Consider the following 18,948-nt stretch of genomic DNA (forward strand, 5'->3'; position numbering starts at 1 on the left):
AGCCCCGCCCTCTCCTAGCTCCACCCATGTAGCTTCACCCCTCCTTTTTTTCAATGTTGATTATTTATTTATTTATTTATTTATTTATTTATTTATTTTTTATTGGTGTTCAATTTACCAACATACAGAATAACACCCAGTGCTCATCCCATCAAGTGCCCCCCTCAGTGCCCGTCACCCATTCACCCCTACCCCCGCCCTCCTCCCCTTCCACCACCCCTAGTTCGTTTCCCAGAGTCAGGAGTCTCTCATGTTCTGTCTCCCTCTCTGATATTTCATTTTTTCTCCTTTCCCCTTTATTCCCTTTCACTATTATTTATATTCCCCAAATGAATGAGACCATATGATGTTTGTCCTTCTCCTATTGACTTATTTCACTCAGCATAATACCCTCCAGTTCCATCCACGTTGAAGCAAATGGTGGGTATTTGTCGTTTCTAATGGCTGAGGAATATTCCATTGTATACATAGACCACATCTTCTTTATCCATCATCTTTCGATGGACACCGAGGCTCCTTCCACAGTTTGGCTACTGTGGCCATTGCTGCTAGAAACATTGGGGTGCAGGTGTCCCGGCGTTTCACTGCATCTGAATCTTTGGGGTAAATCCCCAACAGTGCAATTGCTGGTCGTAGGGCAGGTCTATTTTTAACTCTGAGGAACCTCCACAGTTTTCCTAACTCCACCCATGTAACTTCGCTCCTCCTAACCCGCCCTCTCCCAGCTTCTCCCCTCCTAGGCTGGCCCCCATCCCGGCCCCTCCTGGCCCTGCCCTCTCCAATCTTTGCCCTTCTAGCTTTACCCTCCTGGCCCTGCCCCCGCCCCTCCTAGCTCCGCCCTCCTGACTCCACCCCTCCTAGCCACGCCCCATATGACCCCGCCCCTCATAGCCCCGCCCCTCCTGACTCCACCCCTCCTAGCCACGCCCCATATGGCCCCGCCCCTCATAGCCCCGCCCCTCCTGACTCCACCCTCCTAGCCACGCCCCATATGGCCCCGCCCCTCCTAGCTCTGCCCTCTCCTGACTCCACCCCTCCTAGCCCTGCCCTCTCCTAGCCCTGCCCTCTCCTAGCTCCGCCCTCTCCTGACTCCACCCCTCCTAACCACGCCCCATATAGCCCTGCCCTCTCCTAGCTCCGCCCCTCCTGACTCCACCCCTCCTAGCCCTGCCCTCTCCTAGCTCCGCCCTCTCCTGACTCCACCCCCTCCTAGCCCTGCCCTCTCCTAGCTCCGCCCTCTCCTGACTCCACCTCTCCTAGCCCTGCCCTCTCCTAGCCCTGCCCTCTCCTAGCTCCGCCCTCTCCTAGCTCTGCCCTCTCCTAGCCCCACCCCTCCCAGCTCCGCTCCCTTCTCTGCGAAGCGCACCTACTCCGGGGTTCCCCTCAGCGGTTTGGGGAGTCTCCAGGGTGGGATCGAAGTGACCCTTGCCCCTGCTTCCCTCCTGTCTTGCTGCGCCTGGTTGTGGATGAGCCTCCTGATGCTGCCGGTGCCGCAGCCTCCAGAGGCACGTGGCTGTCGGGGCCCTGGGAGCAGGGGGGCCGCAGAGCCACAGTTCAGGGTCCCCGAGCCCAGCCGGCTGCTCCCCGCGCGGCCTGTGCCCCTCGCGCAGCTCTCCCCGCAGGCCAGGTCCGCGCTGCTGCTGCGCCCGTGCCACAGCTCCTCCCTGCCCGCCCCCTTCACGTCCAGGAGGCGAGGGGCGCCAGGCCTCCGTGGGGGAGGCGGCCCTTCGTCTCTGGGCAGATGTGCAGGGAGCCGGCTCGGGCAGGCAGCTTCCAGCTCGACGCCTGGGCCCGGGTGACCGAGGGGATGTGCTCATTAACGTGATTCCTTTCCAGCCAGAAGCATCCTTGCAAGATCCTGCATCCCGCACGTCACCGCTGGAAACAGGGTCCCAGGGCTGCTTACTTCGTGCCCCTCTCGCCTCCCCTGTCCCCTCCCGCCAGCCCAGGACACGAGGCTTCCTTGTTCCTAAGGGCATCTCTAAGGTGAGCGACTGTAGCCCAGCCCTATAGCTACTGTGCTCCGGGCGGATACGCCGCTGCTTTGGGGACGCTAGGCAAACTAAAAGAGGAATAAATGCACCGAGCATAAAAATAATCATTATTAGCCCAATTCTGACAGTACCACTTTGGTTTTATATCTCACACTTTTTTTTTTAATTCTCTCAAGCACTGGCCCGAAGAATAAGTGAGGAGCAGCCAATTCCCCCCATTTTCTGCAGACACAGTCTCCCCCGCGGTGAGCAAATATGCTCATATTTCCGACGGTGGGGTCCGGAAGGCAGGGACGGGCTGGGGGGACACCCAGAGCACTGCGGTCGGTGACACCTCAGAAGGAACAGGGCCCCAGGGGCCCCGGCTGGCTGGACAAAAGCCCGGCACAGTGTGCATCCTAATTAAACCGGAGGAGACTGCGTGGACTTGTTTTTGTGAGCTCCGGCCGGAGGCTCTGTTTTAGTGCAGGTCGGTCTGTTGCTGAATTCTGTACCCGGACTCCCAGCCTCACTGTCCTCAAGGTTCGGGTGACCTGCCCCCAGCTCGGGGATGTGCAGGCCTGATGAACAGCTCCGAGAGAGCGGCCAGCCCTCCTCCTGGTCCTGGGTGGCCGCCAGGCAGAAAGGGCTTTTCTTCAGACTCAGCCTGGGTCCTTGGGAGGAAGCAGCTCACGGCTGCTGTGAAGCCTGGATGAGCTGCGGGAGAGGCAGTCCCCAGGCAGGTGTGCAGGGGGAGCAGCGCCAGGAGAGCGTGGGGAGGACGGCTCCTCATCTGTCCCTGAGCCCAGTCTCTGTCACAACTGGCGTTGATCGGATGGTCCTCAGAACGGCTGTCCTTGACCCTGGGAGGTCTTTCCCAGAGCAGATGGTGGAGATGAGATGGGGCAGACAGTGGACATGACGAGGAGATGGTGGAGATGATGGGGAGACAGTGGAGATGATAGGGAGACAGTGGAGATGATGGGGAGACACTGGAGATGACGGGGGACGGTGGACATGATGGGGAGATGGTGGGGAGACAGTGGAGATGATGGGGAGACAGTGGAGATGATGGGGAGATGGTGGAGATGTCGCACCGGAAGCCAGTGCTCCGAGGAGGCGCAGGCAGTAGGGTTAGGTTTCAGTCCCCAGCGTGCAGCTCGTGTCCCGGGCTCAGGGCGCAGGGCTGGAGCTGGGTGGGTGGGGGAGCAGGTGCGCCCACTGTTCCCTAGCGTGGGCAGGGCACGGGCTCCCAGCCCTGGAAGCCACCAGGTGGCCGGGCTGTCAGGGAGGCACGGCGTGTGGCCCTGAGGAGGAGGGCCCCCACCCACCGTTGGCCGCTCCTGTTCCACCCTCCTTTGCTCCAAGGACCTTGAAGAGCCTTTTGTTCCTCCTGTCCCAGTTCGGTTACCATGGGAACCGGAGTGGCCGTGTTGCCTCCCACGCAGGTGCCAAGTCCCCGGGGTGCCAGGAACACCCGGGGGAAGAGCTCGCAGAGGACGCAGACAGTCTGGGAAACCACTCAGGGCACCCCCCATTCTGCCTCCGCCTCCCCGGGGGCCAGGCAGCTGGTGTCTCATCCCCGCGCGCACGGAGGCTGCAGGGACCAGGCACCCCCTTCTTCCACCTGGGGCTTGGGGCACAGAGGTCAGGCCAGGCGTCTCAGCGAGTCCAGCAGCGCCGCGGGCTCTGGGGTCCCGCCTCTCCCCAGACGTGCACCTGACAAGGGACCTCAGGACCTCATGAGTCAGGAACTGCTCTCGATGCGTTATATTCCAGCTTCCAAAACTGGTACATTTACAAGTGGTCACTGACAGCCAAGCTCATCGATAGGCATGGAACTTTCTGGAACGGGCTGTGGGCTGCTCAGCGGGACCCTGGTCAAGGGGGCACACTTGGAGCAAGCGGTCTCCTCCAGTGGCCCTTACAGGGCTCTTGGGGGCACAGCCCCCGGAGCCAGCACGCCTGGCTGGAGTCCCAGCTCCACCCTGGGCAGCGTGTGACCCTGAGTGGGACACGTGGCCTGAGCCCCGGGAGTCCCCTCCACAAATTGGGGTGACAACAGACTTTATCTCCCAGACCTGCTGCTGGTGAGTGAGCGCACGAGAAGGGCTCAGAGTGCTACCTCCCCATGGCAACTCCTGGGGGTCCTATTCACCCATCATTATCCCGTGTCACCCCTTCTGAGGCCATCTCTGAAATCGGGAGGTGTTTCTCCTGTGTCCCGGCGCGGAAGGTGCGGCGTGTGCCTTCCGGGAGACTGGGTCTTAGAATCGGTTCAGTCCGTTATTGCGCTTGTCGCGCTGCCTCCAGCCTCTGGCCCGGTGCCTGGGAAATAACAGGGACCCCCGCACCGCTGGGAGAACACCCTCTGGACCCTCGGCCCCCTCTTGTCCCTGGGCCTTCCCTCCCAAGGACAGGTGGCCCGTGTGATGGGGGCAGGGCTGGGGGGTCGGCGGACCCCCCAAAGGGTCCAAAAGCTGCATCAGGCAGACAGGTGGCCACAGCTCCGAGACATGCGGCCATCTCATTCCCTTCTCCTGAGCCGTCAGGCCGGGGGCTCGGTGTTGGGGGGGGGTGACTCATTTCGCATTGCTCTGACGCGCAGAGGGGGGCTGGTGTCTGGCCTGTGAGTGTTCTCGGGAGAAACAGAAGCGCGAGGACGCGGGCAGGTGAAAGGAGCTGGCTCGCGGCGGGGCCAGCCCCACTAAGGCGGGCAATCCGCTTTACCCAGGGTCTACTGGCATCCTAAGTACCCTCACAGAAGCATCCAGAATCATGTTTGGCCCAATATCTGGGCACCCCCGCCCCAACTAAATTGTCCAAATTCACTATTAAGGATGCCTTACGGTGAAGATGCCTGGAGTGGAGGTGCTGCATCTTGGCCTCGGGGAGACCCCCCTTCTCCCTGCACCGCCCCCCCGGCCGTGGAGTCCTGCTGCTCTGGGCCAAACCCTCCTGTCCTGTCTTCTACGATCCCCGCAACACCCCTGCGCGGTAGGCAGCAACATCTTCAAGTTTCCAATAAGGAAACAAAAATCAGAGTTTAAACGACTTACGAGTGGATGACCCTGGGCAACCAGGTGGTGCGGGCCTCGGAGCCGGCCTCACCCGTCCTTGGCTCTACTCATTGGAGCTAACAACCGCGGTCGCCGCCGTTTGTCCTAGTTAGCACGGAGGCGTCCTGGACGTGAGGCACTGTTCTAAGCACTTTCCCTCCGTGGACCCTCAAAATGAGCTCAGCATCCTCCGTGCCCCCAAGAGCTCTGCAGACAGATGTGATAAACGAGTCGTTGGAAGGTGTGAAGCGCCCCACTGCCCGGGCTGGCCCCCGCCCCCCGTGGCCTGGCCGCCGCCGCCAGCCTTCGGCCCCGCTGTTTGCACGGCGCAAGCGGCAGGTGCCAGCTCCGGGGGGGCATGCCCTCTCGTGGCGTTCGCCTCCCGCCAGTTCTTCGCACCTCTAATTGCTTCTGAGATCACCTCCTCTCCTAGTTTGACACGTCTGAGAGGAGGGGCAGCCGGGGAGCAGGGATGCTGGCCGCCCCCGCCTCTCCCTGCCCGCCAGCAGCTCAGCCGGGCCCCTCGCGGGACGCAGGGCGCGGGGCTTGTTAGCAGGCTGGCTGCGTCTGGGCCATCACTCGAGGGGAGGAGGCCTGTGGGCGCAGGGCTGCTCTTTCGTCTTGTCGCCCTGCCTCCCGACGACCATCTCGTCGTAGCAAAAGCCCGTTCCTGTTCTGTGTCAGCCCCGAGCTGGCGTGGAGGGAGGCACGAGAAGAGAGAGGAGGCATCACCCTGAGGGGCAGGCCCGTGGGCACCTCTAGAGAACACGGTTGTTATGTGGTGTGAGCGACAAGTGCGACGCAGACAGTGGGCGCTCAGGGGGGCGGGGAGAGTGCAGGCTTGGTTTGATCAAGAAGAGAAAGGGGTGCTGACTTCACCTGCACAGGGTGGGGGATAAGCAGGACTTTAAAAGGGCCAAGGGAGGGGAGGAGGAAGGCAATGGGGGGAGGGAGGAACGGGATGCCCCACAGGGGCTGCTCCGATGAGGTCGTGCCCAGGGCTCTGCATCTCAGTGCTCCCATTTCTGGGGGACCATCAGCTGCTGCCCCCGGTGCTAGGTGGTGCTGGGTGTCTCTGCTGCCCCTCCAGGAGCCGTTTCCTACGGGCATTTCAATATCCTCCCCTCCTGGCTCTCTCCAGGCGCCTGCTGCCCGGCTCCCTCGCCCGCTCCGAGCCAGGCTAACAGCAGGTGTACCCCGGTGGCCTCTGACGTCGGCCTCCCATGCCCCTCGGTCCCTCGAAGCCGCCCCCCCCACCTGCACGCACAGCCCCCCGCGACGGCCCTTGCTAAGGGACATTGTTCAGTCCTCGCCACTGTCTGGCTCTTTCTCCAAACCTCACTATTCTGCACTAGTTTCATCCCGGGAAACACAATCCCCGTGTATCCAGCTGCTCAAGCCCCAACCAAGGGAGTCAGTGTTTCTAGTCCTCGCCCTGCTGTGTCCACTCCTCCCGTTCCTTCCCGTTACCAGGCCCTGTCCGCTTTACCTCGTGAGCACCACCAGTTAATTTGGTGTGTCAACGTGGGTGGCCACAGGGTGCTCAGGAGAAATGACGCTCTGGGTGGAAAATCGGCAGTTGGGCCAGTGGACGTAATACAGTGGGTCGGCTTCCCCAAGGGGGGGGGGGGCGCTCATCCAGTCCATTGCTGGCCTGAACCAACAAGAGGCAGAGGAAGGAGGAATTTGCTCTTTTTTTCCCCTGCCCCACCATTGGGCTGGGCGTTTCATCTCATTTTCTCCTTCAGGCCTGGATTTTATTCCGCAGGCTCCCCTCGTTTGCCAGCATTTGGGCTCAGACTAAATTGTACCACTGGCCTTTCTGGGTCTCTAGCCTGCAGATGGCAGATTGTGGGACTCCGTCCCTGTCACCGGGTGAGCTGGTTCCTGTAATACATCGCTTTCTCTTTTTCTTTATATATGTATGTATATATATTATATGTAGCATATAATCATATCTATATAGTCCGCAAGTCTACGTAGTGTGCCTGCTGTAGACAATAAACATACACACACGTAGAGCTATACATCTTACAGGTTCTGTTTCTCTGGAGATCGTGTGTGTGTGTGTGTGTGTGCAAATCTGCTGATTTACTTCTACTCCCTTAGTCCAAGCTACCAACATCTCTTCCTTAGCCTAATAATTCACTTCTAACCAGTTTCCTCACATCCGTTCCTGCCCTTCCTCCACTTATTCTCCTCACTGCAGTCAAATTGATCTTTTAAAAAATTGCAAATATCATTTTGCAGCTGCTCTATTTAAAACCTGCCAGTGACCTCTTTTTGCTGCAGACCAGAACCCTTCCCATGGCCCCGAGGCCCCCCGGGCTGACTCCTGCAAACCCCACTGGGCACCTGCCACATGCCTTCTCCCTCCCCCCACGCTCAGGCCCGGGCACTTCCTCCCACGGCCCAGGCTCCTGCCTGCTTCCTGGCCTTTTCACACGCTGTTCCCTATGTCTCCAGACATTTTCCTTCTAAATTTTTACCTAGTTCCTGTCTTCTGGTTCAGAGCAGATCTCAAGATGCTAACTCAACATTAACAGTAGAGTTATTTTCTATATACCTTCCCTGCTCCCCGGGCCCCAGAAAGAGAGCTTCTGTTCATCTGCTCCCTCTGGGGTACCCTGACCTGGGTGCTGCGCACAGTGGCCCCTCCGAAATCCCCCCAACACCCCGACCTCTCCCAGGTGAACTCCTGGGTTCACCTTCGAATCTGCAAATCTGTTTGCTGCACTTTCTTACTTAAAACTTTTTGGTGGTGGGATCCCTGGGTGGCTCAGTGGTTTGGTGCCTGCCTTCAGCCCAGGGTGTGATCCTGGAGACCGGGGATCAAGTCCCATGTTGGGCTCCTTGCACAGAGCCTGCTTCTCCCTCTGCCTATGTCTCTGCCTGTCTCTGTCTCTCTGTCTCTCTCTCTCTCTCTGTGTGTATCTCTCATGAATAAATGAATAAAATCTTTTAAAAAAGAACTCTTTGGTGGCTTCAGATTGGCCTGCAGCCTCTGCTTGTCAATATTTTAGACATGGATGGAGGGGGTCCAGGAAGTTACACGGAGTAGCCAACGCCAAGCATGACGTTTTTGAAGCTTCACTGTGTGTTTTAAAACTTCATGTGAAGTCTGCATTCCAATCTATAATATCCATTTGATTTAAAAAAAAAAAACAGAAATTATGCTTCCCCACAAAATCCACACACACAAAAGGGATACTCCTGTAATGACCATGGGACCCCCATATACTGTCATGACCACCATGTGCTCCCAGGAATAGAAGCTCCTACATTTGAGAAGGTCAAATCTGATGCTCTTTGTGGATGATGAGACTGAGGCTCAGCCCCCTCCCCCCCCCCCCCCCCGCTTTGGCCCACCTCTGGGTTTCCCACAGGTGCAGAGAGCGGTCACAGTTCTCACTTCACTCACTTGAGAACTTTCTCCTGGTGCAGGGAGAGCTTGCTCAGCCAGTGTTCAAGCCAGCCCAATCCTGAAATGTGGGGGATTTAAAAATCCCAGACAAACCCTTAGCTGATGAAGGAAAAGAGTTGGTATAGAAAGCCTCCAGCCTCCATTGGTGGGTCAATTATAAGCCAGTTGGGTCTTCCAAGAATATTCCCAAGAATATGCTAAGACATACATGCAAGAGACTTATGGGGTGTGGAGGGGGGATGAAGGGTTCTGGAGGCTGAGGCAAAGCCTGAAGACACGAGCAGCTGGAGGCTCAGTCAGTTGCTTCCCCATGGCTGGTTCTGTCACAAACGGAGATCGCTATCTCCCTTTGCGGAGGATGCCGAGCAACCAGCACTTGGTCAGGGAGCAAGCGAAAGGTCCAGGACTTGACTGGAGGGCGTGATGAGCAAGCAGCAGGAGATCGGGTTCTGGTTAATGGCAGAAGGTAGGGTATGCTTGAGCTCTTGGGCGCACCTGGGACAACACCAATGGCCTGAAGAGACCATCCTGACTTGTAAGGTTGGTGGGAACTGCAGGAGACATCAGTGTCTAGTTGGTGTCTAGTGCACCTGCGATGGGCAACCCGAGGCCCCCTGCACTGGGGGCCATGTCAGAGCCCCGTGAGCCCAGTGTGGTCTTTCCCAATTCCTAGGGTCACATCGGTGGCCGTAGTCAACTCAAGAGTCCAGGCCCCAGTGCTGTAGTGGCCCTTGTGTACCTTCCCCCCGTCTCCCCTGTCCCAAAGCTAGGACGGTGTTCCCAGGACCAGGCTGCCACGTTGCTCCTCACAACCCCCCTGGGCCGGACCTGAGTCCCTGGTGCTGCGGCTGCACGCTGTGCCCAGCTGAGCCGTCCTCTCCCGCTGAGCGGTAGGGTGCCCTCAACCCTGGTCAACAGGTGGTGGCCGCTGAGCGGACAAGGAGATCAGAAACCCTGGCATTTCGGTGACTTCCAACACAGGACACCTGCCTCTCTGCCTCTGGTCTGTCCTCCAGCTTACAGGAGTCCCCTTGTTGGCCCCGAAGGGCCTGCTGCTCAGCTATCCCACACATAGAGCGTGTGGCACATGGCTGGATTTTGTCTCAACTACGTACCGTGAAGCCCCGGGAAGGACCTTGTGCAGAGCTGGGCACAGGATCGACCAGGTTTACAGAGGGTGCTCGGTGCATCACTGAGGAATAAGAGAAGGGACGAAAGGCTGAGGTAAGTTGTAGGGAAGGCAGAGGAAGCACCCTGGCAGACCCTGGGGGACACTCTCGCTCAGGGGGTGTCCTGCTGGGAGGAATGGCTACAAGAGCGAGGCTGGCAGGTGCAGGAGCAAGATGTCTGTTTAGCTGGGCCCATCAGGTTCTTGGAAGGCCAGTGATTCAGTGGAAAACACTAGAATGGTGATGTGAAGGAGGAGGGGCCAAGAGGGATGTGAGAGAAAGGTAGAGCAGGCCGGGCCGTTTTCCTTAGTGGTTGGCTAATGGGGAGGAGATCTGAGGGGAGAGGAAGGTTCCTTTCTCTGCCCATTTATGGAGGAATAGGTCGTATTTACAGAGGTGCCACTCGGCACGGGGCCTTCCCGTGGAATCTCACTTAACTCCATGGGGTTCCGCGAGGTATTTATCGCTCTTCTACAACAGAGAAAGGGACTCAGAGGTTGCACCTGGGTCTGACCGAGAGGGTTTTCTCTTTCCAAGATGGTGTGGCTGCTCCAAGTTCAGATGGCAATCCTTCTTGCTCTGGCACCCGCTCTTCACCTGGAGGACGTTTGAGGATCGTGGTGAAACATGATATTCGTGCTTGCACATGGTTTTCTCTCTGTAAGTCTCAATGTAAATCAGTGCATAAGGCAATGGTTGTCATGACCAGCTCGCAGGTCAGGAAAGGAACAGCCACTGTGGAAAACGGTATGGAGGTTCCTCAAAAAATTATAACTGAAATTGCCACAAGATCCAGTCATTCCACCGCTGGGTGTTTATTTACCCAAAGAAAAGAAAAGAGTAACTCAAAAGGATTCATGCAGCAGTAGTGACAATAGCCAAGCTACGGAAGCAGCCTGAGTGTCCATCATAGATGCTTGTGGGGGGTGTGGCATGGGAATAGGATGGAATATTACTCAGTCGTAAAAAAAAGAATGAAATCTCGCCATTTGCAACAACATGGAATGGACCTGGAGGGTATGATGCGAAGTGAAATCAGTCAGACAGAGAAAGACAGATACCGTATGGTTTCCCTCATATGTAGAATTTAAGACACAAAACAAATGAACGGGCCAAGAAAAAAAAGAGAGAGACAGTCAAAAACCCAAAGTCTTAAATACAGAGAACAAAGTGGTGGTGACCGAGGACAGGTGGGTCAGGGGGGTGGTGAAATGGGTGACGGGGATCAAGGGTACACTTATGATGAGCACTGGGTAATGCGGGCAGGTGTCGAGTCACTACATTGCACACCTGAAAGTAAAATAATGCTAGATGGTAGCTATACTTCAATAAAAAAAGAAGAAGAGAAACGAATATCATGACATCAAGTGACGTGCTTGTCTCACTAGGTGTGCCAGAAAAAAACAGAGAGAAAGGCCTGGAAAACATATTTGGAGGGAAAAAACAAAACCCAGAGCTATGAGTTAATGCTCCCTGCACATCCTGGACGGGTGTGTGTGTTGCACATTTGTGTTATCAATGTATGAGTGAAAACGTTCCTTGATATTGGACTTTTTTTATGAATCTTGGCTCAAGGATTTTGCTGCAGAAACTGGAAGCACAGCTTCCTAAGAACGGAAGAGTCGCGCTGGCTGAAGACCTGGAAGGGAGAGGCGCTAACTCATGAGACACGAAAACCATCCCTAAGGGAATAAAACAAGTACAGTGGAACTACTGGATGCTTCGTTGGAACGGCCGCTGAAGCTGCTTCTGGATCATTTTCCAGAACAGCTTAGCCCAGGCACGGGGGCTGCCAATTCAGCAGGGGTGGCTGGGGGTTGGGGGGCAGGAGTGCGGGAATCAGCTCTGTTACCTGTTGGTGGCCTTTCAGCCCATGGCTAATTGCTCATGTTTCCCTCCCTGGGATCTCACACTGGAAAGGAGCTGTTAAACTTCCTTCCCTTCACCTTTCTGCCCAGCAGCGATGGCAGAGGGGTCGGTGGCAGAGGGGTCGGCCGCCTTTCCTCCACCTGATGTGAAAATGCAAATCTGCAAAGACAATATGGAAATTTGCTCCTTCCAGCTAGCTGCACGGCAGACATCCCAACAGAAACCACCAAGATGACATCGAGTTGAAAGGGATGCTTCAAAAGTGGAAAGGAGGCGTTTAGGTGGGCAGCCAAGTCCAAAGGAATCGCAAAGCTACAAAGTCCAGAGAACTAATGAGGGGAGCGTTTCCAAGCAAGAAGGAAAGAAAAACAGGCCGTATTCAGAAGGAAGAGAAGAGCGCCTTGATGGGAAATCATTGCTTTTATTTTACTTTTATTTTTTGAAAGATTTATTTGTTTGTTTTAGAGAGAGAGAGTGTGCGCACACGAGTGGGGGTGGGGGGCAGAGGGAGAGAGAACCCCAAGCAGACTCTGCACTGAGCACCGAGCTTGATGTGGGGCTCGATCTCACAGCCCTGAGACTGAACCCCTGAGAGTCCTCTGAGTCAGGACAGGTCCTCTTGCTTGGCCATCCCGGGGCTGGGGAGCCTGGGGCGAGTGGGCCAGAGAGAGCAGGACTCTGAAGGATGCGTTCTGCTGGGGGTAGGGGGTGGTGGGGGTCAGTGAGCGCGGCCTCTCGCTGTTGCCACCTCGTGATTCATGGGCTCTTCGCTCAGCATCTCCTCAGAAGCCCAAAGGCCCTAGGAGCAGGACTTGTGCTTGTCTGTGGGAGGGTCTCTCTGACCCCACATCCCCCAGGGTGCCGGAAGCCAGGGGGGCCTCGTGAGTTCCTTCCCTGGCTCCTTTGCACACCCCTCCTTTCCCGCCTCCTCGGGGGTCAGCCTCCTCTTTCCACCTCTCTCCTCAGGGACCATCTGGTCTGCAGACAGCTCTAGGTCCCCTCTCTCTGCTGATGACTCCCAAACCCCAAGCTCTTCCCATTCTCGGCCTTGGAGCCCTGAACTTCTGTATTCAAGTGGCTACTCTCGAGTGTCCTCGGATGTACCCCAAATGCGAACAAGCGAATGCAGAGATGTGATCTGAACTCACACCCATCCCAGGCTCACCCTCCCCTCCACCACCACCCAAACTCACCTCTACTCTGTGCAGCGAGGCTCAGGCATCACCCCACTGTCCACCTGCTGCTGCAAGGCCCGGGCGGCCTCAGTGACACCCCCAGGATCCCGTCACTCTGTTAATGATTCCTCTTGCATTTTCTCGGAGCCGGTTACATTTCTTCACCTCCACAGCTGGCCCCTTAGACCAGGTTGCTGGTATTTCTCACCCAGCTGGCCTCCCCAAGCATCCCCTGGCTCCTTCCAAGCCATTCTCTACTCATAACCAGAGAGGGAATCTAAAAAATGCAAATCTTTCGGCAGGGTCCCATTGCTCTTCGCAATAATCAAAATCTACCACCGGGTGGCCTTGGTTTCCTGCTGTCCCCAGCCCGGGCCCCCAGCATGTTCCCCTCTGCCGGGCTGTTCCGGCATCCTCCGGCACATCTTTCTCTTTCTCCCGCAATCTGACTCTTTCTCAAAGCCATGCCCACATGAGGTGGGATCCTCCCCTGCCCCCAGATCTCTTTCTGATTAAGCCCTTCTCATGCTTCAGACCTCAGCTTCTGAGGTCACTTCTCCAGACCAGGTGAGATCGGCTGTTAGATGCTTTTTAAATATTCATTGCACCATCTCTCTCTCACTCAGAACTGGCCAAAGCTGAGGTTATCACCATGTGTGAATCAATTCCATTAACGCTTGCCTCCCCACTGCCATCTAAGCTCCTCCAAGACAAGAGGTGTGTCTCTTTTGCCTGTGGTCAGGACTCCCACCCGAGCACAGTGCCAGGGGCACACTGTCGTCACCTCCCACCCCCCGCAAGGGCAGCCCTCTGCTGCTTGCTGAGCCATGGGTGCGTGGGAGGCCTGGACCCCCTCTTCTGCAGGATTTCCCTCTGTGGACAGGGTTTCCAGTTGGGGAAAGCTGCCTCCTGCTGGTCGTCTGCAGGGATATGGGTGAGAAAGAGTGTGCGGGGGGGGGGGGGGGGGGTGCTGCTGGGCCCTGTGGATGGATCAGGACGGGTAGACTTTCCCCAGATTCATGACGAGCAGCTGTGATTCCTTTTATGGGTTTTGTTTTGTTTTTCTTAGCTGGAGCATGAAAAACTCCTGGGAAGTGTGTTCATAATTGTCACAAGGGGTGCGATCCACACCTGTGTTTTAGCCAGGAGGAGCTCAGTAAAAATCCTCACAACACTCAGACTTGTTCTCTGCATGCTGTGCCCTCCACACATCACAGAGAGTAAATGGCTGATAGTCTACGGGGCGGGGTGGGGGGGAGGGTTTGCTGGTCAACCAGTTGTCTATAGATTAAACTGAGGAGCATGAGCATGAATTAACAGAGGAAGATCCAAAGAATTTGCCTGGAATTGTCATTGTCTTTTATTTTTAAAAATATTTTATTTATTTATTCATGAGAGACACACAGAGAGAGAGAGGCAGAGACACAGGCAGAGGGAGAAGCAGGAGCCATGCAGGGAGCCCGATAGGGGACTAGATCCCGAACCCGGGGATCACGTCCTGAGTCAAAGGCAGATGCTCAACCTCTGAGCCACCCAGGCACCTCTGTCGTTGTCTTTTATTGGCATATTTTAAGTGTATAAATCAATAATACTGATTTACGGATTACTGATTGATGGAAAATCATTGATTTTATGTTGTTTTCATTTTTTTGAAGATTTATTTGTTTTTTTAGAGGGAGAGCATGTGCACAAGAGTGGGAGTAGGGGGACAGAGGGAGAGAGAATCCCAAGCAGTCTCTGCGCTGAGCACCCAGCTCAATGTGGGGCTCGACCTCACAGCTCTGAGCTCACGACCTGAGCCAAAATCAAGAGTCGGATACTTAACTGACTGAGCCACCTGGGCGCCCTGACAAATCTTTGATTTTACAGACACAACCTGCATTTTGAATCTTTTCTTTCAATAATTTTTCATGAAAATATCCATGTATTTTTACCTGGTTTTCTAGTAACCAACAACATGAGCATTTTCTGTGCCTACGAAACAGATTAAGACAATCGGTCAGTGAGACAAATCAGAGCTATCAATTTGAAATCCTCCTCCGACCTGGCTCCCGGCTCCCAGTGGGCAGGGACCACATCTTCTTCAATTGTTTCCCCAGCTCCTGGCAGGATGCTCAGAGCACAGAAGGTGCTCACTGAAACGTGCTGGATAAGCGAGTGAATGATTGCATGTTAAGTCCGGCCTGGAAGCATGGCCTAGAAGGACTTCTGGGGACTCCCTAATTCCTCCGTAAAATCCCTTCTCCTGAACCCTTCCACCCGAAAGGGTTTTTGTTTGTTTTCTTTTTAAAACCTCATTTTCATATGGGGAGGAGGAAGTACATTGTAAGTTTAACCTGGCTGGGGGGCTAACATCCTTGGAGGAGCCTGTGGAGGGGAAATTTAGGGAGCAGTGAGACATGCAGTGGTGGGAGGTAGGAGGGGAACTAGGGAGTCCGAGGGTCCATGATCCAGGCTGGGGAGAGAGGGGTCATGAGGGGGGAAAGGTGAGGTGGTAAGCAGTGTTGAGAGCTGGATTTCTCTGAGTGTCACACAAAGCAATCCCAATTTTCAAGATGTACACACACCACACGCATGAGTCGTGCCTTGCAGAGTGAAATTTCCTTTTTTTTTAAAGTAAAAACTTTAAAAAAGTTTGTGGAGACCAGTTTACTCTTTCAGATGCTCCCTGGAAATGTTGCAATGGAAAGAGCCTGCTACCTACTTAAAATAAATGTGGAGTGAGCTGTCAAGGTCAGTGCTGTACGGCAGGAAAGCTTCTCAATACCCTTTGCAGCCCGAATGCAGCTCGACAACCAGCGTGGGTGGCTGGCGGAGGCCGCTGGGCAGGTGCGCGGGGTGGGGGTGAGGGTGGGGGTGGGGGTGGGAGGCAGCAGGTGGACATGGGTGTGGTTTGCAAGGATCCTCACACAATCCGATCAGTGTCTGGCACCCAAGGGAGGTGCAATAATACCTGGACTGCATTTGTTCAGGATGGCTCTGAAATAGTACCGAGTTCACAGCTTGGGAATATTTCTAGAGTATTTAGAGTCAGCTGAGGCAGCCAGACTGAGCAGCTCAGAACGCGTGCCCCTGTGGCTGACGCACGGCGACGCCCCCCCCCCCGCCACTGGGGAATGACAGGACCATGCATCTGAGCCCACACCAGCTCTAAATAGAATCCTGTCCCGCGGGGTTGCCCCTCTGCCAAGACCTTTCTGTTGCTTTTCATGGGACGTGGAATAAAGCCCACACTTGCACGCTTGCAGCCGCCTCTCCCGCTGGGCGAGGTTTGAGCCCTGCTTCCCCTTCCCCCGGAGCTGCAGCCGCGCCGGCCATTGTCCCTAGCTCCTCCCGCCTCGGGACTCACCTGCTCGGCCCTCTGCCCGGGACCAGCCTTTGTCACCCCTTAGCCTGATGTGATCACGCCCCGCCCCCAAGTCTTGGCTTGGGGAACCTCCTGGGAGGCGGGTGTGCCCCTGCTGGCCTTGAGCTCAGTAGCTCTTTCCTTCACAGCCCTTTCTGCAGACTAAGTCTCTCATTTGTTTCAGTCCTTTCCCCTGTCCCCCTGCACCTCCCACCAGACAGCACATCCCACAGGGGAGAGGATCTGGCCGGCCTGAGCCGCTGAGCCGGCTTGTGTGCCGTTCCTGCTCCTGGCACATAGTAGGTGCTCAATAAATGTTTGTCCAATGAAGGAAGGTGCATGAAAATTGAGGCGATGGAAAGGGAGAGAGGCTCTGGACGCCATGCGGAGTGGGCTGTGTTTCCTGCCACGAGATGGCTGTTGAGATGCCCCCCGCCCCCCGAGCCGGGAGGGGAGGCTGGTGAGGGCTAAGGCCAAGGCTCTCCCGCCGCTGCTGCCCACTGGGATTCTAGGACCGCATGAGGATGCACGGATCCCCCTCCCCAGGGTTTTCTCCCTCCACTTGGACAGACTGAGGGCCCTGGGGCCATGGGGTGTGTGCAGGTGCGGGGAGCAGAATCCGGCCTGGAGCTTGATCTGAAGAGGATGGAGGGTGGGGATGCTTTGGACCCAAGGCCTCTATCCATCAGTGAGCAGTCTGGCCCTTCCCCTCCTGCCCCTCCTTCCCGTCCTTCTCCAGGAGCCACCCAGCAGTCCCCTGAGAGGGGAACGGGGGTGGGGGGTGCCTTCCTGAATGGCCATGGCTGAGCGCCTCCCCAGGTTAGGAGAGAAAGCCGTCAGCAGCAGGTGTTCAAATCCCGCGGCGGTGGGGACAGCGCCGCTGCCCTGAGCTCGCTGGGTTCAGAGGCGATCTGGACCCTGGCGGTGACATTCAGGGCCCGCACGAAGGGATCCTCAGTGCACATACGTGTCACCTACTTTCTTACTACCGGCAGCCTCACCCCGCTCAGCCCTAGATTTTTCCACCTACGCTATTGCCACTTGGTAAGGAAGGAAGCTCAAAGCATATGCTAATGCGCCCAAAGTCTCATTAATTCCTCCCCTATGATTTGAGATTTTTGCCTCAACTGAGAAAGTGGAGGTTATTTTAGTAGCAGCTTCCGAGTGAAAGTAAATAGTCTCTCAGAGAAAAAGCAACATGTCTGTTTCTGAAACTCCTCTGTAGACACTGATTTGCCATAAAGGAGTCAACATGCTGTATGGCTGTCATCTAGCAGGGCCCGGAGGGCTGGCCAGGGTGGGTGCCCCGGGTGTGTCCCCAGCCTAGCGTGAGCAAAGACTGGGCTTCCTGGGCCAAAGTGTGTTTTCCGAGGGTCACATTCGGAGTTTTGCTTCTTTTTTTTTTTTGCTCGCTACGTGTGCCTAGTTCTCCTTCCCCAAGTTGATGTCTAGGCTTGATGGGCAAACTGCCCATTGAAGGATCCGTTTCCTGCCCCTGGATGTCGTGTCTCCTTTCTGATACTGGAAGTGTGTGTGCTGCAGCCCCCAGCCGAGAGGCATGCCTGCGCCAAACAGCCAGCCCTTCCCGGGCTTTGCTTGTGGTTTTGATGTTTCCCTCACCACCAGGAAGGCAGTTTCACCTTCCATATTACCAGGTACTTCGGCCCAGGGCCAATTTAGAGGCCCTGCACCCCCTTTGGCCTACGTCACATGCACTCATCTGCTCATGCCTCGCCACGGACCGAACGCTGTGTCCCCCTCAATTCACATGCTGAAGTCCTAGCCAGGCCCTGATGTGATGGTGCTGGGAGATGGGCCATGAGGGGGTTTAGGCATCTGTGAACCCAGAAGCGGGCCCTCGCCAGACACCAAATCTGCCAAAGCCTTGATCTCGGACTTGCCAGGCTCCAGAAGTGTGAGAAATGTGCCTCTGTCATTGAAGCCAGCCAGTCGATGGTATTTTTATTACAGTGGCCCGAGTGGCCCCCCACTCACCCGGTTACCACGGGGCGGCCCCTGGGCCCAGGGCCGTGCGGCCCTTCGCAATTTAAAATGTGTGCATCTTGTTCTACATGAAAGCCCCGGCGAGCCGTTTCATCCCTTCAGGAGGGTGTGCGGGAGGGAGCTTCGGTCCAGCTCTTTTGAAAATCTGAACTATGCTATTCCCATTGGGCTGGCTGGAGCGGAAGAGAAGCCAATCAATCGTCAGCCCTCGACTGCTGATGACATTTTCCACAGAAACGTTTGGCCTTAGCTTGAAAAATACTGAGGCCCTTTGCCAATATTAAATATCACAGCTTCCCCCGCCCCTGCCCTGCTGTTCAGCAAGAGCAAACATTGTGCCAGTTAACACCGTGAATGCAGAAGGCCGGTCCTGGGGCTCCCTGCGCTGGGTATTTCTAAAAGTTGCTCCTTATTTGGGGAGGGTAGATTCTGAAGATTTAACACTAAAGCATGTGGGAAAATTATCTGGGGAGAGGGGATGAATGGTCTGATATGAGAACCCACGCTGCCTACGTTCCTGGCTCCGCACATCGCCTGCGGGCTGAGCCCTGACTCCTGGTCCTCAATCCAGGGTCCAGCCCACCTGCGCTCACACTCTCACCTCCATGCTAGTCATGCTACTTAGGCTGCCTTTCTAGGCTCACGAGAACAAAAAGGTTTGCTTAAACTGGCGGTGACTTTGAATGGGATGGGGATCCCTAGGTGGCTCAGCAGTTTAGCGCCGCCTTCGGCCCAGGGCGTGATCCTGGAGTCCTGGGATTGAGTCCCACATCGGGCTCCCTGCGTGGAGCCTGCTTCTCCCTCTGCCTATGTCTCTGCCCCTCTCTGTGTTTCTCATGAATAAATAAATAAAATCTTAAAAAAAAACTGGCAATGACTTTGAATGGGAAACCGGTGGCCGTCTATTTAAAATGGGGGAGGGCGTTCCG

The sequence above is a fragment of the Vulpes lagopus genome, chromosome 10, assembly GCF_018345385.1.
Source record: "Vulpes lagopus strain Blue_001 chromosome 10, ASM1834538v1, whole genome shotgun sequence".
Lineage (NCBI taxonomy): Eukaryota > Metazoa > Chordata > Mammalia > Carnivora > Canidae > Vulpes > Vulpes lagopus.